This window comes from Mesocricetus auratus, unplaced genomic scaffold, assembly GCF_017639785.1.
Source record: "Mesocricetus auratus isolate SY011 unplaced genomic scaffold, BCM_Maur_2.0 Super-Scaffold_100003, whole genome shotgun sequence".
Lineage (NCBI taxonomy): Eukaryota > Metazoa > Chordata > Mammalia > Rodentia > Cricetidae > Mesocricetus > Mesocricetus auratus.
In genome coordinates this window covers 101,721,793-101,744,095 of record NW_024429188.1, presented here as the reverse complement: position 1 = coordinate 101,744,095, position 22,303 = coordinate 101,721,793, and the positions used below count along the sequence as shown (strand labels likewise).

Sequence of the window (22,303 nt, the reverse complement as noted above, 5' to 3'; positions counted from 1 at the left end):
CCCCACCTACAAATATCCCTATCTTTCACTCACCTTGGTCTCTCCTCTTAAACTAAGTTGCTCCCATGGATTGGGAATTTAGCTACAACCCTGGAATGAATTAAGAGATTGGCTGATTGTGAAAGATAATCAGACTTCAGCCATTCTGTACAACAAAGAGGAAGTTCATTTGCTTCTAAGATGGTGTGTAGTCGACTTTCTTACCATATGGGAAAGTTCCTAGGCAGTAATAGGCTATACCCCAAAATGTAACGTGAATGTTTAAATGATCCAGTCCCGTCTTCCTGTCATTGCAGCTAGGAAGACATTGCACTTAAGGTTCTCTGTGTATCACCTCAGCAAGCAAATCAGGCAGGATCTGCAATTTAGTACCTTCTAGTTATATACTCTGACACTTTTGTTGGGCACTGAAAAGGAAGAGACTGGAAAATACATTGTGGGTTGACACTTAGTGTCTATGGATCATCTGCTGGTGTTTCTTTGAAAATAGCCATTAAGCTACTGTTCCTTCAGGCCAGTTCCTAGAAGGCTTCAAAAAGCCCCAGCTCTTTCTTTTAGTTTTTCCATATTGACTTCTGTATTGGGATCAGTGAAAATTTATACCACCATAAAATTTATTTTAAAGAAATATTTTATAAGCCTTTGCCTTGAAAGCATTTCAATAACATCTGCACACTCAAAATTATAAAGGAAGATGGCTGCACTCAGCTTTCATTCAAGCAAGCTTTGGGAAATCTCTTTAGATCACAGTCATCAGGCCAATTTTTGAGCAACTTGTTTTTAAGTAGGCTTTCGCCAGTCATTTGTGTACATGTGTGTGGTCCATTAAGTAAGCAGACCTGATGTAAAAAAAAAATACTAAGAGGGCTGTGAGAGGTAGCTCAAACAGTTAAGAAGTTAAGATCACTGTTCTTCCAGAGGCACAGGTTCGAGTCCAGCACCCATATTGTGCCTAACAACTATCTGTAACTCCAGTTCCAGGGGATCCGATGTTGTTTTCTGGCTTCTGAGAGCACTGCACACACACGGAACACAGACAGAGCATCCGAAGTGGCAGTTGCTTACTCTGTCACTGCCTATAGGAAACCTATGTTTCTGACCCTCTGCTATGCAAGATCTTTGTAACAGCCCACTGGAAAGTGTGGTTCTAATACAGGTGACTCTCTCCCAGACACCCTTGTAAGATTAGCTCATGAGGGAATTACAAAACAGCCAGCTTTGTCATTGCCCCCGCCCTTTCCCCATCTTTCAAGTGCTCTCTCAACCCACAGTCTCTGATACAGTAGCAATGACTCTACATTGAGAATGGAGACAATTGGTGCCACGTGAGGACATGCCATTCTTCCCCCAGGAAGAGACCCCCTAGACTATTTCACAGTCTTTATTTTTGATTGTCTAAGAATTGGAAGACTGCCAGAGGCATGGTAGAAATTAGGTTCTTTCTCTCTTCTCTTTGACCAAATTTTTATTCCCTACTTTCTTTGGAATACAGAGAAAGCATGGAGGCAGTAATTGGCCCAAGTATCAGCCTCGGTTGCCATATCCATAACGAGAAGCGCTGGGACTACACAAGTTACTGGTTCTCCCCAAACTCTGCTATTTGACTAATCTAATATACTTACCAGCAGAGAGGGATGTAGCTAAATTTTCAAGAGTTTCTTAGCTCCAGGGAAAGCTGTTTTATACAATGTCTTTTCTCTGGGTTTCCCTTTTAAGAGGAAAACACGACTCATTCCGGGGTCATAACGTGATTGTATTGCAGCTCCTCAGGGGAAAAGGTGTTTTTGTCTTTCCTTTCTTCGTCCCCCTAGGTCCATGAGTCAGTGCCAGTGACCAAAAGAATGGAAAAACCTCTCTGATGAGGGGAGAAAGTGTGGTCACTTAAACCTCTGCCATAAGCAATTGTCTCCCACATTTGCAGAGGGTTTAACAGAATGCAGACTTGAAGTTCTTAGAGTTGCCAAAGGATTTTTTTTAGAAAAGAATGTTACCCGGGGGTACTCTGTGTCCAGGGAGGTCCAAACTAGAGAAAACAGGCTGTGGCCAGACACAGGAAGATGTTTCGCCACAGGTGGGAAAAACCTGAAGAAAATTCCCAAAACAGGTTCTGCAGTGTTTTCCCCAGGTAAACAGGGGAAAGAGTGGCTGGCCATCTGTCCCTGACTGTTCCACAGGCCACCAGAGCAGGAAGAACCCTTAGAAGTGATCTTATCCAAGCCTCTAATTTAAATATGCGAATGTTAAGACCTGGGGAGAGGGGACAATTGCCCTATACTCATATAGCAAATTATTGACAGAACCAGGATTTAAATCCTAAGCCAAAGATCACATTGTGGCACCATAGTGGTCTCTTAAAGGTACACAGACTGCTGTCTCTATTCATTCTGGAATGTTCTGTAGTACAAACATACTAAAAAGTAATTGAGGCCCACCCAGAAGGACTGAAAAAGGTATTGAGCCCAAATTGCAATTGCTCTAGTTTAGCCGTCCGATTTGGAAGCTCAGGCTGTCAAAGTGTTTCAGCCAAAGTGTTCCTAACTCAACTAACTGGTCTTCCTAACTTACCATGTGAAAGCAGCTGTGCTTAAAGCTGAACCTGCTGACTCAGCCCAAGGAGTAAGGATGACTAAACACAAGCATTTCCTGTGGGGGATGGGAAATATCTTTCAGATGCATTTGTTTCAGGGAACCTTTCTGTTCAGTCAGGAGCTAGCCCACCGTGGGCCCGTGAGGAAAAGCAGGAGACTGTCCCTGCTCAGCACCAAGGCAGCATTTGCAGATGTTTCCTTTCTTTCTTTCTAAACAATATCGTGGCTGTCTCGGCACCATTTTGGTCTGGCCAGCGTTTGCACGGGCCTCCATCTGCCAACTGGTGGAGCCCAAAGCAGAGGGGAGCGGATGTCTCCTCTGACTGGAGGGGCCTTGCACATTCCCCTTCTCAGAGGCCTTCCCCCAAGAGTGAGTTGGGGCTGATCTGCTTTATCTCAAGGCAGTTTCAATCCTGAGCCCACCTTGAATCATTATGCTGACCGATCTGCAAACAATGAGAACTGGCTTCTCTCTCCAGGGTGCGCTCGGGGGAATTTGCAATCTGGAGGGAAGTTATCATGTTCAGGTCTGAATGCCACACAGGCATTGGACAACATTAGGACAAGAACATTGACCTGCAGTGGGATTGCACACCAGCTTAAGGCATTAATCCAGTGAACCCAAAATTTGGATAAATATCTCAAGACTCTTGGCCGAGAGGGAGTCTGCCTTGCTCAATTAGAAAGTTGCAGACACCTGGTGCATTTGGGCGCCGCAGGTTCGCTTTGCAGCTTGAGAGTTAGAAAAGGGGGCGGGAAAAGGGAGAGGGTGAACATACTCAGCCATCTTCTGAAAGCCATATATAACTGGAACAGTTCAGGCATCGAAGATTCACGACTAAGGGACCTGCATCATCCTCTCCCTACCCCTTCCCTCGTGCTCGACACCGAGAAAACAGGACTAACAGCCTCAGAATTCTCAGAGAGCCAAAGATTTCTTTTTTTTAAAGTGAGTAACGACTTCTTATTACAATGGGGAATGTTTGGGGTCAAATAACTTGGAGCCATGGGAAAGGAGCCTGGGGGAGGAGGAGGAGAAGAGAAAGGAGAGAGGGAGAGAAAGAGAGTGGGGAGAGGGGGCTAGTCCAGGTCTTTGCTATGCAGCAGTATATGCTTTGAAGCTTTTTTTTTCCTTTGCTAAGTCTGTTTTTAGAAACTCTGTACACACAAAAGAAAACACTCACAGGCTGCGTGCAGTACCTGACCATAATATGGCCTCTCTAGGAGTTTTTCTGAGTACGGGAGAAGGGGAGGGAGAAGACAGTAAATGAATACATGACAAAACAATGAGGATTTGTGTGGCTCCTGGGATCGTCGGAAGCTTAAGTGAAATAATGGTTGCGAGTTGTCATGTGTTCAAAAGCTTACTGGTTAATACATCATCTGTGGGTTCGTTAGCTTCTTCCTGTGAGTCCTTCATGGCACCTGCCGGAGAGAGAGAAGCAGAGTAAGTGTCCATTTCTGCAGGGGGATGGAGACAGGCTCTCACAGTATTGCCCAGGCTGGCCTAGCACTCACTGTGTAGCTCGTCGGCCCCCCTCCATTTCCCAAGCACATGGAAGTGTGACCTTCCATGTCAGCTCTGCAGCTGGCTGTCTACTGGTGGGAAGTGGGGCACAGAGAGGTAAGGGGGTAATGCATGGTGCATCTGGGTCTGCTGCTTTCCAGCATACCACACAGTCTCTTTTCTCAAAGTCTTTAAAGAGGAAAGTGCTATAGAATATTTGCATCAGGTCTGTGCATTGTGACTGTTTGTACGAAGGCTTAAACATTGGCAGTGGATTAGGAGAAATATCAGGCTGTAACTAACAATTCTCCTAAAGATTACAGTAAGACCTTGGCTACTCACAACCCAAGAGGTCAGGGGGAAATTATCTTGGAATGACTTGGGTTGGGATTATCTAATGTTTTTGTAAAAGAACAATGGGGCTTCTAGTTCTCAAGGAACTAGCTGTTGCTATTTGGAATAACATGGGCTAATGTAAGAAAGCCGACTCAGGTACATGAGCGAGCCAATGTATACTGAGACTGCTCCTATCGGGTCTCTCATGGAGCCACCAGTTCTTAGTAGGAACAGACGTGCTCAGATCTATACTGCTTTTACCCAGAGATTAAAACATTTGACCTCAGGTGCTGGCTGGGCTGTTAAGGTCACATAATCCAGTCTATATCCAATGAAGTCACTCCTGTCTATTAAGTGGCTGCCCAACCTCTACTAGCCAAAGACATTTACTACCAGTCTATGTACAGTTACTAGTCAAAGACATTTACTACCAGTCTATGTACAGTTACTCTTTCTGTCTTCTGGTCAGACCTTATAGTGGTCATCTGTGCCTTTCACAGGGAACTAGGGGACTAGGAGATGCTATGTGTATATGTACCTCATGCAGGCAATTGGGCATTGAAAACAAAAGCTTTATAGAGCACAGCCTGGCTTTTGTGCCCTAGGTTACCTTGTTATTTAAAGGAGTCATCGTTCCTTAATTTATTACATTTTAGAACACAGAATTGGGCTCTCTTAAAGCAGGAGTTTTTAACCTGGTGTCGGTTACTCTTGGCCAGCATACAAGAAACTCAATAAATTTCTCTGAAACTATGTGAAACTTGTAGGTTTGCATTTAGCTTTTCCTCCTAGGACAGGGTCCACAACTTTCCTCAAATTCTCAAAGGGTCTCTGTTCAAAAAATGCTAGTAACCACTGGCTTAAAAGGAGTAGAAGTGTAATTGTGTTTACGAATCAACTGCTGTTTATTCAGAAGCCAGCCTTGAATTCTCTCCGTTCCATGGCCGGCTTCACTTCCTTCTGCTGCCCCTGAAGGATAAGAACCTGTTTGAGAATCTTTATCTCTTCTTGTCCCATTTTCACATGAACAGCCATGCTTCCAATGGTATAGGGATCAGGGAGGGTTAGAAGAACCCTGCTCATGGGAATTCAGTGGTTCTTATAGACTGGAAGGAGGTATTATGTGGTAGATAAAAAAATATTGAAGTCCTTGGTTCTCAACACCAGATGCCGTTTCTAAGGCCGACCTTTATTACAAAGACTGAACTTTAGAAACACACAGCTGTGTGACCTGGGGCAAGTGACTTCATCTCTTGGAACCTCAATTTCTTCATCTGACAGATGGGGATAATAACAGAGCTGTTGAGGAGATAGTAAGTGAGATAATGGACAGAATGTACAAGGCATATACTAAGTGCTCAATAAATACAAGTTCCAATACTTTCTTTTTTTCTGATGTAGCCAGTTCATTGAGAAGACCCAAAGCTTTTCTTCTGAGGGTATAGATACATTTGTGCGGGAGCTACCTTCCCTGCATGGAAACAAAACCAATAGGACCTTTGTCACTTTACCAAAACATGGAGTTTGGCCTGTTCAACAGTTGTCCTCTGCTCAAAACAGTGGAGGAGCCCTGAAACAATGTTTGACTGCTGAACCCAGAAGTTCTATGTGGGGATTTAGGCTGTGTTTATAGAAGACCAGAACAATTGGAGCAGTCAGATGGGCTCCAAGCCTCCAATGGGTGCTTTGACTCAGCAACAACACTTGTCCAAAGGGTTTCCCACACTGCTTCTACCTGACCTGCAAATCAAACAGCCATGTGAGGGAATCAGAGCAGCAATTGCAGAAGTCACTTACCAAGGTAGTCAAAGATCCAGACATGAAAACTGTAAAACATTAATAAAAGACATAGGCAGCATTAGTAGATGCAAATACTTCCATGCTCATAAAATTTCCATACTATCCAAAGTGGGATTCAGACTAGATGTAATCTATATCGAAATTCCAGTGGCATTTTTATAGAAATAGAAAAAACGCCTAAAGCTTATGTGGAATCATAACAATAACTACAAAACAACATTTTAAAAATTCCATGCAATCTCAAGAAAGAAAAGAATGTTAGAACCATCACACTTTCTAATTTCAAACTACATGACAAAATGAAAGTGACCAAAACAGTAGGATATAGGCATAAAACCACACATATGAAGAACAATGAAGCACAATAGAGAGCCTAGAAATGAACCTAAGGGAATAAAATCAGCTAATTTTTGATATGGGTATCAAGAAAATGATAGCCTGTTCAATAAATTATTCTATGAAAACTGGATAACCACATGCAAAAGAATCAAATGGGATCTTTATCTCTCTCTCTCTCTCTCTCTCTCTCTCTCTCTCTCTCACACACACACACACACACACACACACACACACACACACCCCAGCTCAAAACTGACTGAATAAGTGTAAGAATTAAAATCATCAAACTTCTAGGAGAAAACTATGTGGGAGGGTTTCTTTTTTTATCATTTTCTTTTATTTTCCAGTTTAAATTTAGATAAGAAACGAGGTTGCTTCACAAGTCAGTTCCAGGGAGGGTTTCTTGATTTTAGTCCCCTAATGATTTTTGGGCCTTGAATCCAGATTCTCCTTCCCATTCTCAACTGGCCTCTCTGACTCCATTTCTTCTCTTCAGGACTGGGTGTCCGTGGTCAGAGTGCGAAAGGCAAGTGGAATGAGGAAAGAGCTGGCTAATTTCTGGAACCTTTGCCTGGAGTCATGCACATTTACTTCCCTGTAAGAAGCAAGTCCATTTAGAGCCTTTCCTTCTCACCTACATGAGTGATACCCCTTTCAATGTAGGAGCATTTGCTCTGCTTGAAGGAAACCAGGCCAAAGAACTTGCGTAGCCAAGGAGCAGAGAGCACATTTTTAGATATTGTTTTATTTTATTACTATATTTTTAATTTTCGGGGTGGGGGTAGTGTGCATACCACAGTCCACATGTATAAGTCAGACAACAACTGGAAACAGCCGATTCTCTCCTTCCATCATGTGGATACTGGGGATCAAACCCAGGTTATCAGGCTAGGTGTCAAGTACCCCAACCCACTGAGCTATCTCACCAGCCCAGGAGACTCTTTTTCAATGTTGTAAAATAGTTCTTCCCCAAAGGGTACACACAGGTTTCTTTGATAAAGAAACCACCGTAACTGAGTCACTGCCTGGGTCTGGGAGAGATTTGGCACTGCAAAGGAATGTACCAGGCTCCCTCTTCAGCCTCTGCTTGGCACTCTACTTGATGTCCCAGGTCTTGTGAAAAACCACCTCCCAGTCACAATAGGTCTTCACGAATCTGTCTTGTGAATGGAGAGTGGCCGTTCTAGAATGAAACGTGTTAAAGTGAGGTCTGCAGAAGGGGCTCAGTTCCCTGGCTGTGACTGAGTGTTTCTTTCTCAGAGTGGAGCATTTCCCTTGGAGACAGGAACAAGGTGGCTTTGTATGGAGACTCCTGTGAGACTCCAAAGAAAGACTTCAACATGCTTCCTGTGCTGAGGAGGCCCATGTCCACCCCAAACCCCTTGCACTCTGGCTAAAGATTGCTAACAGGAAGGCAAGACCCAGGCTTGCCCATTAAAAGTTACCCACAGAGGTTAATCTCTACATAGGCACTGCTTCTCTAGCTCAGGGCAAAGGTGCCCATGCATTCATACTGGTGGTAAGATTTTATTTGAACGACCTTTAAAGGAATATAAGATGACTTGGTTGCCTTTGACTCACGTGCCTTTGCTAGATGACTAGAGCCCCTTGGCTGCAGGGCTAACAGGGGTCGGTGTGGACGTTGCATATTCCCTTGTATGTTTCTGTCTAGATACATTTTCTTGTATGCTTCTGTCTAGATACATTCCCTTGTATGTTTCTGTCTAGATACATTCCCTTGTATGTTGTGTCTAGATACATTTTCTTGTATGTTTCTGTCTAGATACATTTTCTTGTATGTTTCTGTCTAGAAACACAAACATCTGTGTTTGGGAGCCAGGGGCTAAAACCAAGATGTTGATTAGTTTTGTTTTCCATTGTTTCTCTTATGTGAATGTGTGGTATATGTGTGTGCACATGTGTGTGTGGGGGGTGCACATGGAAGTGTTTACATGTGGAGACCATAGGTAGGTATCAAATGTCTTTCCTCAGTTACCACCAGGTTTTTTTCTTCCTAAGGGAAATTCTCTTGCTGAACTTGGAGCTCAGCAGTTCAGCAAGTCTAACTAGCTAGTTGGCTCTGGAGATGCCCTGTCTCCATTTCCTAGTCACTGGCATCAGGGGTGGGCTACAATACCTTTTTAAAATGTGATTGCTGGGATCTGAACTCACAGCCTCATGCTTGTGCAGCTAGTGATTTACCCATTGACCCATCTCCCTAGCCCAACCTAGGCTGGCCTCAAACTCATAACCCTCCTGCCTCTATTGGGCATGCCCTACTGATATACACCGCCACAAGCAACTCTACTGTTTCATTTTGTTCTCTGAGACATGGTCTTACTGTGTAGCTCATATTGGCCTTGAACTCATGGTGTTCCTACCTCAGCTTCTTGAGTGCTGGCATTGTAGGTGTCTGCTACTGTATCCAGCATGACTTGGGTTTTCTCGACAGACAAGGCTATCATTGCAACTCTATTGTGTGTGATCTCTATTTTACATATAAAGACACTGAAGTTAATAGACATTTAGTACGTACTATATTCTAAATGAGACACTTGTAACATTCTTCAATTTGCTCCTTTAAAAAATAAATTTCTCCAAATTGTTTTATTTTATTTTAAATTATATTTACTTATTTGTGCATGTGTGTGCTTACCTAGGTCTGGAGGACTTTGCATGCCTTTTCACATGGAGACCTGAAGATAGTTTTTGGGTCTTAGTTCTCTCCTTCCGCTATAAGGGTTCTGGGGACTGTGAAACGACTCTGTTGCCTTTGACTGACTTGCCTTTGGTCAATGGCTTCGGGGCTAACAGAGACTGGCGTGGACATTGCACATTTCCTTGTATGGGACTGAAGCTCATTATCGAGAGCCTTTACCCTTTGAGTCATCTCACCTGTTGTACAATTACCTTCTTCTAATTGACAGTTTTCTTGCAACCATCTGCCTAATATTATTCCAGAACATACCTTCTATGGGTGTACAGGAGAATTTGTCCTAAAGGTAAAACAGCAACCATTTTTTGAATGCTTAAACTGTGTCCATCATCTAAACATGAATCGTTTTGTAGAAATTGTGACTTTGTGAGGCCAAGATTACTGTAGTAGTGTCACATTGGATGAAAAAGTCAAGCCTACCCCTCTTGCTGGCTCAACTTATCATCCCAATTAGCTCTGGAGCCATGGGACCTGCATAGAATACTGTCACCCAATGCAAAATGTTTGTCTTGTTCATGTGGCTAAAGAACAGAGGGCATGGCAAAGGTGTCAAGGGACCTGCTGTGTTGGCAGATATTTCTGAAAGAAGCTTGAGCACAAATAAGGGATTGTGAAAAAGTCTTCTCTACTAGTTTCTGAAAAGCTTTGAGATGGATGATACTAGATCCTTGGAAAAGCCGTGACAGATGGGAGATTATAGAAGGAATGGGAGTCAAATATGAATAACCAGGAGTGAAAGAGATGGTTCAGTTACTGAAGTCCTTGTCACACAGCATGAAGAGCAGAGGTTGGATTCCTAGCATCTACGTTTAAAAAAAAATGTGGTGGCGCACACCTTTAATGCCAGAACTGGAGAGGCAGAAAGGCAGACACAAGGAGGATCCCTGACATTTTCTGGGCAGTCAGTCTAGCCAGTCGGTGAGGTTCACATTCAGTGAGAAAACCTGTCTCAAAGCATAAAGTGGAACGTGCTTGAGGAAGATACACAGCATCAACCCCCAATATCCACAAGCATGGATATACACATGCGTGAATGCACGCACACATATGCATGCATACACACACTCAAATACACAGGCACACATATATGCACACCGATACATTCACATAAGCAAAATCACCATATATATGAGAGCAATCTATCATTGCTATGTTAAAGAAGCAAAACACAGTAAACTGGTAAGACTGGTATATTTCTCATAGGCAAGTGTGGGAGTGTATCCTAAATCCATTGTGTCACCCCCATATCTCAAGAGTACTGTAATCAGGCACCATCTTGAGAAGGGGGAGCCTATTGTTTGAGACTGAACTACTCTGGGGACCTGAAAAAAAGGAACAATCACAAATCAGGAAATCTAGGATGCATTGCCAAAGTACAGTGTCTGGGTGGGAAATAGCCCAGAGTAGGTAGTCATAGAGATGGAGAGGGCTGGTGTAAACACACTGAGAAGTTTAGGCAGTAGGAGGCTTGGGCTGTTGGAAAACACGAGAGTTGGTAACGCTGGCCTCTAGGGTGAGTTGCAAATGCCATCACCTAAGAATATCTGCAGTCTGAGAACTCTGAGCCCATAGCAAGGGGATTGGCCTCCAGAACTCCCTTCTCCACTATCTACTGAAAGTTCTCCAGCTTTCTCCCTCCCACAGCTGGTTTCCTGTCAGACAGGGCCAGAAATCTCTGACACTGGCAGGCAGAAGACTGGGCTCCCTCAAATCCCCACATCTAATGCTGAACTCCATGCTGTTTCTCTTTCCCTGATTCTCAGACACAAGCAGGGGAATGCTCTCCGACTGGGATATTGGACTGGGGAACAATAGGGAACCTATACAAAGCCCACAAGCTACAGGCTTTGTGATACCAACAGTGGCTCCACCTACACAGAGAAGGGAAGCTTCTAAAGGGATGCTGCCAGTCAGGAACTGGGAATTCAGATCAGTTGGTAGAATGCTTGCCTAGCATGCATGAAGCCCTAAATTTCATTCCAGTACCACATAAACCAGGTGTGGTGGCCCACATGTGTAACCCATGCACTCTGGAGGTAGAAGCAGGAGGATCAGAAGTGCAATGTCATCCTCAATTCCATAGAGGGTTCAAGGCCAACCTAGGCTACAAGAAACCTTGTCTCAGGCCAAGCAGTAGTGGCACACAACTTTAATCCCAGTACTTGGGGGGGGGGGGGACAGAGACAGGCAGATTGCTGTGAGTTCGAGGCCAGCCTGGTCTACAGAGTGAGTTCCAGGACAGCTAGGGTTGTTACACAGAGAAACCCTGTCTCAAAAAACCAAAAGAAAAAAAAAAGAAAGGAATGAAGGAAGGGAGAAAAGAAAGAAGGGAGGGAGGGAGGCCTTATCTTGTCTCAAATAAATAAAATAAAATATAGCACACTCATGCTGATGATATATCTTTTGCCAGCCTGGTACTTTGCCCATGAGTAGCCACATCAGTAACAGAGAAGATCTGTAATAGAATCCTGCTATGCCCTACTGTGTCCAATGCCCATCCTGGCAAATATCAGTAATAGTGAACACAGAAAGATCCTTCCCCAATCTTTTGTTGTCTTCTCTTTCTTGTTTTTACTCTTTACTATTTTAGTGGTTTTTACTTACTTTATTTTTAAAATCTTCTGTTTTCATTTTTATTTTTATTCTTGCTTCTACTTTTATCTCATTTTTTTAAAAAAACTGAGTCAGGGTCTTGCTGTGAAGGAAGGTTTAGGTGGAACTTTCTGTGTAACTCAGACTAGTTTCAAAATTGTGATGCTCCTGCCTCAGCTCTACCTTTATCTAATTTTACCTATGTATTTTGTCTTTATTTGAAAACAGATTTTAAAAAATATTTTGTTCTTCTCTTCCCTCCCATTTTCATTCTTTTTCTTCTTCAACCTTGCTTCTTTTTCCAGTTTCCTGATTCTCTTCTTTATTTTATTGTTATATTATTATTATAAACTGTGTTAGCTTTCGAGATCAAATGAGGTTGGGCTCATCCAGGGTGGTATGGCTATAGAATCACTTTGTTCATTTTTGACCTCACAATTTATTCTTCATTTTTTGCTATTTTTCTTCCTATGTTTATTAGTGGTATAGTGGTTATCTTTAATCGATTTTGTAGTAATTCTACATCTGGTTTGTTTTAATGGTGTTGCTGATAGGATGGCTTGTTTTCCACTCTCTGAATGGTACTTGGGATTGAGCCCTCAAGAGAAGACTATTCAGTAAGAATATCGTCTTCTAAAACCAGAAGAGACGTCCATCCTAGTAGATGCACAAATCTCAGTAGAGAAACACAAGAAATATTAACAAAATAAGACCACTTACTCAAGCATTACTAATTTAGTGAAGCCAATTCTCTCAGGTGAATGGGAGAAGGGTCAGTACATACCTTTTAGTAAACAGCTCTAAACCTCCAACTAAGAGACACAAAATGGCTAAATAGATTGAAAAAGATTAACTGTTTGCAAAAGTCCAACTCCCTGGCAAAGATCCATAGAGACTAGGAATGAAAGGATAGAAGTCAGTATGCAAATGGAAGTCCAAACCAAACAGGACTAATAATGATACATCCGTTAAGATAGACTTCAAATCAAATTTAGTCAGAAGAGGTAAGCAAGATCACTACATATTATTAAAGAGAGCAATTCATTGAGAATATGGAACCATTGTAAATATCTATTTGCCAAATGTCATGCACTCAGTTTCATAAGACAAGCATCACTGTCCATAAAAGAATAGAGAGATCTAGATAAAAATAAATAATAATGGATGACCTTCGTACCCTACACTCTCACAAGTAGACCATTCAGACAAAAGATTTACAAAGAAATTTCAGAGGTAAAATACACTAGATCAAAAGGACTTATCAGTCATCTATGGAATATTCCACTCAACAGCTGTTGAATTCTTGTTCTTCTCAGCAACACATGGAACTTTCTCAAACAGATAACATTATAGGTCATAATGAAAGTCTTTACAAATACAAAGACATAGTTTCTTTCCTCTAGTTGCATCCCATCATAATGGAAATAAAACTTGAAATCAATAGTAAGAAGAAAAGGATGGGAGTGGCTCCGTTTGTAAACTGCTTATCATGCAAGCATGAAGACCTGAGTTGGGATAGCCAGCACCCAAAGAAAAGCCAGAAGCAGCGGGAGTGCTGATCTCAAATCCCAGTGTTGGGGAGGTAGAGACAGGAGATTCCTGGAGCTCTCTGTGCAGCCTAGCCTAACCTGTGAATTCCAGGTTCCATAAGAGACCCTGTCTCAAAGAATAAGGGGGAGAACAATTTTGGAAGACATTGAACATCAACATTTGGCCTCCACATACATGCATAGCATGTGCAAATGTCAGCACATACATACTCACAAAAGAACAAGAGAAAATACACAAATTATCCAAACCAGTGGGGGTGGATCAATATACAGTGCTCGCGATGTGTTTGTGTCTTCATGTATTCATGCAGTGCACATGCATCGTGTATGTGTATGCTGAGGTCAAAGGTCAGTCTCAAGTGTCTTCCTCATCAGTCTGCCTTTTTTTTGAGGCAGGGTCTTTCACTTAACCTGGAGCTCACCAGTTTGGCTAGACTGGTTGACTAACAAGCTCCAAGAATCTTCTCCCACTCCTGCACAGCTAAGCTCTGGGGTTACAGACATACTGCCATGCCTAGATTTTCTGTAGGTGTTGAAGATTTGAACTCAGGTCCTCATACTTGTGCAGGAAAGACTTTACCATCTCCTCAGTCCATTATGACATATTTTTCATAGATCTAGCATATGAGAGAGAACATGGGATAGTTTCTTTCTGAGTCTGGTTTGTTTTGCTTAGCAGGATGGTCTTCAGTTCTGTCTGTTTTCATAAAAATGACATGATTTTATTCTTCTTTATGATTTACTAAAATGCAACATATATATTTACTAGAGAGGTGGATGCAGGAAGATCAGAAGTTCAAGGGTCATGCTTAGCTACACTGAGTTTCAGACCAGCCTCTGTGTGTGTGTGTGTGTGTGTGTGTGTGTGTGTGTGTGTGTGTGTGTGTGTAATTTTAATTCCATGATCTGTTGATGGACACCTGGGCTGATTCAGAAGCTTGACTACTGTGAATAGTGTTTTAATTAAATGGAGGTGTGTGGGTCTGTAGTATGCTGAGTGACAGTCCTTCCTTTATATACCCATGAATGTTATAACTGAATTGTATGGTTGTTCCTGAGAAAGGAGTTGCTCAGTCATATGATAACTCTGTTTAACTTATTGAGCACTCAGGGTTTAGAACCACTCTGGTTGTTGAGAAACAGACCTCAACAACCCAAATATAATCATTATGTGTGATCGAAGTTTCCTTGACTTCTCTGGAGCCCAGGCACAGTTCATCACGTGGCATCACAGCACCACCAAACTTGGGCTGTATTCTCATTTAGAGCTTGTGGTCCTTTTCCAAGCTGCTTCCATCTTTTGGTGGAACTGAGTTCCTTACAGCTGTAGCACTCAGACCTTCACCTCCTAAGGCTGTACTTTCTTCTTTATGGCCTGGCTGCTTCCACAGGGCCAGCAGGAAATTTTCTACTCCACAAAGACCCCCAGTCTTTCTTTTAATGGCTTTTTCATCCAATTAATGGCTAACTCAGGAGCAAGCCCCTTCTGTGAGTTCAACATCTCTTGGTAGGAAACCTTAATTACATCTTGAGACTGTTTTTTATATATTATGATAAGTCGTTTGGTCAGATTCATGAAAAAATATATCCTCTCAAAGAATGAGAATTGAAGTGAGTTATTCAGTACTTGCTAATCACTATAGTTCGAAGAAGAAAGAGAAAATCCAAACCAAAATAAAATACCACTTCCTGTTAGTCAGCTCAGGGATAAACATGAACCTCCTCAGTTCTGAGATTAGTGTTTTTGTCAAAGCCCTAAATCACCAACAAAACTGATAGTACCCTCATCCAACTATAAACATCATAAAGTCAAGTAGCTGCCATGCGCAAGGCCCTGGGACCCATCCCCAGCACTACATAAAACTGGGTGTGGATATTCATGCCTGCAGTCCCAGTCCTTGAGAGGTGGAGGAAGGAAGACAGGAATGTAAGGGTCGTCCTTAGCTACCCAGTGAGTTTCAGACCAGCCTGGGTTTCCTGAGATCTTGTCTTCGAAAAGCCTAGTGCTCCTCTGAGTCATCAGGCATCCTAGTGTCCTAGTGCCTAGCCCACTCAACATTTGCTGGGAGAAGAGACATAGCAATGCTACTCAGCTCCATGGAAGAGATGATCTTGGCCATGGTCTTTTTGTCACATTCCTACAGGGTATTGAGTCACCTCTTCCCTCCTAGAAGTCACCTCTTTTTTTGTCTTTTGTTTGTTTGTATGTTTGTTTGTAGACAGGTTCTCATACAGCCCAGGCTAACCTCCAACTCACTATATAGAGGATAACCTTTAACTTCAGCTCCTAACCCTCCCACCTCTACCTCCTAAGGACTAGGATTCCAAGCCGGCAGCGCTGTGATCAGTTTATGCAGTGCTAAGGATCAAACCCAAGGCTTTATGTATGCTAGGTATGCCATCTACTAACAGAGTAAATAAACTGACAAGTCACAGAAGCAAGTGTCCTGATTGTGGTACTGGGGAGAATGACCATCCATTCCCTTAGGCGGACCCCTTTGTTTTCCCCTAGCGTGGAATGGAAAAGCGACTACATGTTTCTAGTTCGTTCACAGTATTGTGAGGAGGCAAAGCTGGATGCATGAACATCCCTAAGCAATGACTGGCCATGATCTCCTTTGGAGCCTGTCACTGCTGTTGACATTGAGAATACCACTGTGGGAACAAATGCTGTCATTGTCACAGCTTAGCTACAGGGGCCTCTCCTTCCTTAAACTGGCAGCTGAGGCTAAGTGTTTGAGCTCCCTGGGCCAGCTGTTATGAAGTAAATGCCAGGCAGAAGTAAGACAAGCCTCAGAACTGGGCCAAAAGCCAAGCAAGAGAGGGGGTATTGATAGAAAGGGGCACAAAGTTGGCAAAAAAAACTTTTCTCAGGAGGTTTGAAAATATACAGTATTGCCTCCAAGGTAGACAAAACACCCATAGGAGGGCTTCATGAAAACTCCTGCTCTAACTCCCCACACCCTAGAGAAGATTCTAGAGCTGGAAGGGCACTGTGAGCACTTTCTCAAAGACCCTTCCCTTAGGAGCACTGAATGATAGCCACACCCTTTGAAGTGAGCTTTGAGCTCACAAAGGGCTGCGTTGTTTCCACTGAAAAGAATGATAGTCTGGCATAATGGTATCCTTATTCTATAAACCTCAGAGTGTGTGACCAAGAGTAAGTGAGCCTGCAGGCTGTGACAACAGGGGAGGGGCAATTAGCAGAAGACACGTGTGTCCAGCCTGGTGCTGGTCCACATGGAAGGGCTTCCTGAGAGGGACAGCATGGTCAAAGGCAAGGCAGTTTCAATTCTCTTCTAGGATTGCTAAGCCAGAATAAGATATCTTTTATTAAAATTGGGATTATGTTTGATAAAAAGTTTCCACTGGGGCCCGTGAGGTGGGTCAGCCAGTAAAGGCACTTGCCTCCAAGCCTGACCATCTGAATTTGATCCCTGGGACCCACATAGTGGGAAGAGAGAACCAACTCCCACAAGTTGTCCTCTGACCTCCACATCAGTACAAAAAATATAAATAAATCTTTAAAAAAAGAACTTGATGGATTTCGGTGAGACATTGCTTAGGTTTCGAGGTTATGGAAAGAAAACAAAACTGATGAGGAGGAAAAACAGATAAACCCATGGTTTTAAATCAAAATGAGAACAGTGGTATTTGCGAGTGGAAAGATCCCTATCACACAAAAGAAAATCAGCAGGCTAGGAGTTTAGTGGACAGTTACTAAGGAATAGAGCCCCCAGATTAAATTTGGGCACAGCCTTGACCGACTTCAGGATTCCTATAGTATTGCATCATACATGCTATGTCAGGGACCACTTCCAAAACTCTGACTCATCTCCCAGGCGAAGGAAGCCATGTCAGCATGTGAATCCCACCCCTGGTGCTATCCCAGGACATTTTTGCCAGATTTGACACTAACCAGTGATTCCATTGGGCCTGGGAGAAGCTGTGTAGTACAATGGCCAGGACCCTGAGCTCCAGGCCTGACTGCTAGCAATTTGCCACCCTTTCAAGTGCCTCTCTTATCCAGTTTGGGTGGCTAAAAAGAAATGGTTGAACTAAATGATTTAGTCCCTTCTAGCTTCAAAACTGGAAAGTCTATTTCTTAGCTTCAAGTACAACATAGAATCATGGCTGTGAAGACAGTCTAATCTTGTGATTTCCACTAGGTATGAAAGATCCTCTAGTCCAAACTCTTTATGGTACAGATGTAGAAAACCAGGTCAAAAGGGGACAAAGGCTGGTGCTCAACCCGTGAAAAATTTGGTCCCTCCATCCTCATCCTAGACATTCTTCACTCCATTTCTTTTTCAGCCAAAGAAATAAGTGAATATTGTTTACAACTTTCAAATAGTGCAAAAGAGTTTGTAGGAAAAGAAAAGAACAAAAAACAACAACAAAACAGTTCTTTACCCCTCCCCAACCCACCGCAGGTCTCCTCCTCCAAGACACTCATTCTTATCAGATCCTACTTTCAGCTTCTTTGTGGAGGCTTGAATATCTGTTAACAACGCTTGGATGCCTGCTTCCTGATCTATCCCTTTTAGCCCTTACCACTTGACTCTCTGCTGTAAAAACTCAGCTTTACTGCCATCCACCCTTCTGCTACTTCTCCTTGTTTGGTAACAATTTTGTGAGTTTTTTAAGGCTTTTGTTGCTGTTTGTTTCTCTATTTTTAAAGTAGAATGTGGTAAAATTTATATTTTTGGTATACAGTTCAGTGGGTTTAGGCAAAAATCTGAAGTCAGCTGACTACTGCTAAGAACATCACATTGAGTAACTCCATGGCCCAAATAAATACCAATCCCTCCCTACTTCCTTAGTGGCCTGGCAACTGCTGAAAAGGTTCATGTCACTTCAATTTTGTCTTTTGCATAATGCTATAGAAATGGAATCATGCTGTATGCAACCTTTTGTCACTGTGTCCTTTCACCTATGATAACTATTTTGAGTCATTTATTCATTTATTGCTGTCTTGAGATTCATTTATCAGTGGTCCATTCTTCTGGGTTGCTGAGTAGTAGTCCATTGCATGGATGTAACAGAATTCATCAGTCAATCAGTTGAGGCACATTTGAGCTGTTTCCAGTTTGACAGTATTGTTTTAGTCATTCCACTGGTTACCTTTTCATTTGAAATCATATACTTTAGCCTTTATTCCTTCGTCTATTATCACTGTATGTGAATTAGGTATGCCTTTTCAACAAAGTGTTTTTTACCAGATTTCCAAAGATGGCACTAACATTGTTTTGGACTTCCTTGTAGACAGATTTGAGCATGTAATCTGTCACAGGGTGAGAAAGCTTGCTTCGATGCTATGCAGCAGCCCTATTCAGGTCAACAGCCATTCTGAATACCTCCCATAGCATAGGGACCGTCTTTAGCACCAGATGTGTGTGCTGCTGGGAAGACAGATATGCACTTTCCGTTCTGACCGTTGCTAACTCAGGCAGTAATTTTTGGGAAAAAGACCTTTCTTCATGTGGATTTCAGCTTTTGTCTGTCATGCTTTTTCTTTTCCAGCTGCCTTCAGCAGCGAGCACAAAGCCACATTTCAAAGGAGACTGACAAATTATCCCCAGCTGCCAGAAGGAGGTTAGTTTTCTGTGTGTTCTGTGTCCCCTTCTCTGATAACCAACAGGTTAACTTTGCAAAGGGAACTGACAAAAGCAGAAATTGTCCTTTCACCCATGTGAGGTGGTTTTGTTTTGTTTTGTTTTGTTTTTCCTTTGAAAGATATGAATTTGTAATATTCCTCTCCATTCCCACTCTAGTTTATACCAGGAAATACACTAAATAAGCACAACTCAACCCCGTTAATGCTTTCTTTTTTCAGTGTTCATGGGGCCTAAATTGTTTTAATTAGATACATTGGTGTCTTCCTCCAATGAGTAACTATTTAAAGGCTAAGTAGTGTCAGCACTGGCCATGTGGAATTATGTGTTGTTATTTTCCACTTGCATTTTTAATCATCTTCATATGCGTCTTATCTGGCATTTACTTGGCATAACTAGAGAGTCTAATTGCCCAGTATACAGCAGGGTCTTCTGCTTAAGAATAGCTTAGAAAGTCTGGAAGGGATTCAGACACAACACTCACGAGGGGCCGATCAAATGCCTTTGAGTTGCTGAAGGATAATGTGTTAATGCAGAAAATTAGGCCTTGTCCAGCACCTATAGGAACACAAATTGGTATAACTCGCATACAAGGACAGCTGCAAAATGTGACAAAGCATTAGCAGTGTTCTTCTCCTCTACCCCTTGAGAGGGTTTTTCTAAGAAATTCATCTTTTCAAAAGCACAATTATTCTGTGTTAGTAATAGGAATGTAGGTGTTTAAGGAGAGGGACATGCCAATCACCTTGATTGAGTCATTGTACATTGTCTACATTTATGAAACTATAGCACTGTACCCTAGAAATATGTATAATTAGTGCTAATACAAATTAACTGAAATATAGATATACCAAACTACTAAGAAATTAATTATAGCATCATTTAAAAATAAAGTGAAAACATCCAAAAATGTTCATGTGAAAAACATTTATATTATGAAATGCTGAATAGTTATATACTACAAAATACTCTATCATTATTTCAAATCATGTGTAGAAGAATGTTTAATAACATGGGGAAATGCTCACAGCCTAAATTAAAGGGAGGAAGGAAAGATATATAACTGAGCATATGACATGATACTGTGTGTATGTGTGTATATGGGTGTGTGAGTGAGTGGTGTGTGTGTGTGTGTGTGTGTGTGTGTGTGTGTGTGTGTGTGTAGGACTAGAAGGGAATAAATATAAATTTCAACAGTAGTTAACTCTTATGGGATTAAGAATTACTTTCATTTTCTTATTTTTATAATGAGCTTGTCATGATTTAAATCTAAAAAATAATCTTTGATTTGGAAGAATAAAAATTTGCTGATAGATAGTAATATGATACAGATCTCACTAATGGAAACTGGAAAAGAGAACAGCTTTGGATGCTGTGTGGAGAGTCACAGCAGTGCTTGGTTTCCATGAAAGTCCAAACTAAAGTCTTTTCAGTGTTAAGTGCTATGAGTCGGTGTGTGCTATTGAAAGACATTTGTTGGTTTCTTGACCTTTAGCAAATTCTCATCCTTCCCTCTCTCCACTCCCACCCATTTTCTTCAACTGTCCAGATCTGTGGAATGAATGCTGGGTAAACGGACATAAATTAAACCCAAAGGCTTTACTATAACACAAAGCCTCCCTTCCTGTGTGCTAATGGCTATGTGCCCACTGTACTCCCTAGAGTGGGAGAGAGCTCGAAAGACAGAAATACTTAGGAAGTCTGGAAGGACTGAGACCCAGCATACACAGCTTCCCCCTCCTTGACTTTATCTGACATGATATAAACTGATGAGCTCTGTTGGTGTGTGCCGGGGGCAGGGAGGGGTTATAGGAGGCAGGTACTAAATAAGAAGCTAGCCATCAAAGGCAGTTATCTTAAGAAATCACAGAATCCTAGATTTTTATAGCAGACAGGAAAATATTTCAGTAAGAATAAGATTCCTTCCAAACACTGATCCTATGCTGAAATAAATGTTAGTTCAAAGAATATCACCTATCAAAGCACCCCAATTTACAGAGGAGGAAATCAAAACACGGGAAAATTCTGAATTGCTTTAAATCTCATGGTTTCCTTAATACAAAGTTGGGACTAGAACCTACATCTTCTGGAGACTCACAGGTAAAACAAATTTTCCAGTTAGATGTCTTCCTCAATAATAGCTATTCCAAATTCTTACTGTATGTGTGTGCTTGGATATCTTACCATCAGCTCAAGATTATCAGATACGAAATCAAATTCATTATATTTCCCCGTCACTAGCAATCTGAGCCAGAGTGTATTTGGCTTTTGTTCTCCTTCAACCCTTCCCTACCCCAGGCTACTAACGAATCTGTCCATTTTCCTTCAAAAACATCTCTAGCCCCTACCCTACTTACAAGTTAACCCCTACCTCCCTAAGACCACACTTCCGAGGTCTGGAAAATAGCCCAATTAGTAAAAGACTTGTAGGACAAGTGTCAGGACCCAAATTCAATCAATCCCAAGAACCCATGGAAAACAGTGGGGTTATGATAGTGGGCTCTTGTAATTCTAACAGCGGGAAGGCAGAGACAGGCAGACCCCTAGGACTTCCTGGCTAGGTAGCCTAGCCTAATTCACCAGTCCTGGGTCTCAGTAAGAAGCCCTGTCTGAAATAATAAGTTAGATGGCTCCTGAGAAAAATCCTTAGTCTTCAAACATGCACACACGTGCGAATGTGTACATACATGAACATGCACACACACACAGAACAAATAAAACCCAGTCTAGATAACACAACTTGGCTCAGCAATAGTCACTTGGAAGCAATTAGCATTATTCATCACATTCATTCACACATGCATCTATTGAGTATCTAGTATTTGCCAGACTTATAGATGGATAACACATTTTTCTTATCGTCTCAACGACATCCCTGAGACTTGCCACCATACATTTCTCCATAGCCTCTTAAACATCCATTGCAATTCTAAACAACCCCAGAGACCTATTAGTCCTCAAGCAGTATAGTCTCAAGCAATCTGCCACCGGTTCAGCAGCTAGAGAACTCCGTGGATGCTGCCATCTGTATTTCTGCCCCAACATGTCAAAACTACGTGAATGTGAGCCACTTGCTCAACAAAGATAGCATATTATCAAGTGACTTCTAAACATTGTCTTCTAGCAATGCAATTTCATAACTAACTGGAAAGTTGGGATCCTGAAAGTCAAGTTTGAGTAGACATACTTTTCCTCATTCCTCTAAGAATAACTCAAAATTAATTATATATAAAACTAATAGACATTTTCGGAATAATTGG

The 22,303-nt window shown here is 42.0% G+C and overlaps 1 protein-coding gene across 3 annotated transcripts in view; it reads left to right on the top strand.

Annotated features, from left to right (window-relative positions):
* Plac1 (placenta enriched 1) overlaps positions 1–22,303 on the top strand; it is a 129,533-nt gene that overhangs the window by 83,136 nt on the left and 24,094 nt on the right. The window contains exons 1-2 of one of the 3 annotated variants that reach the window (XM_021236223.2): positions 3,304–3,537; positions 18,952–19,023. The gene's annotated coding sequence lies outside the window, so the exon portion shown is untranslated. Of the gene's footprint in view, positions 1–3,301; positions 3,538–18,951; positions 19,024–22,303 lie in introns of those variants that run through there. The other 2 variants (XM_040744629.1, XM_013124860.3) reach the window with 2 other exon arrangements.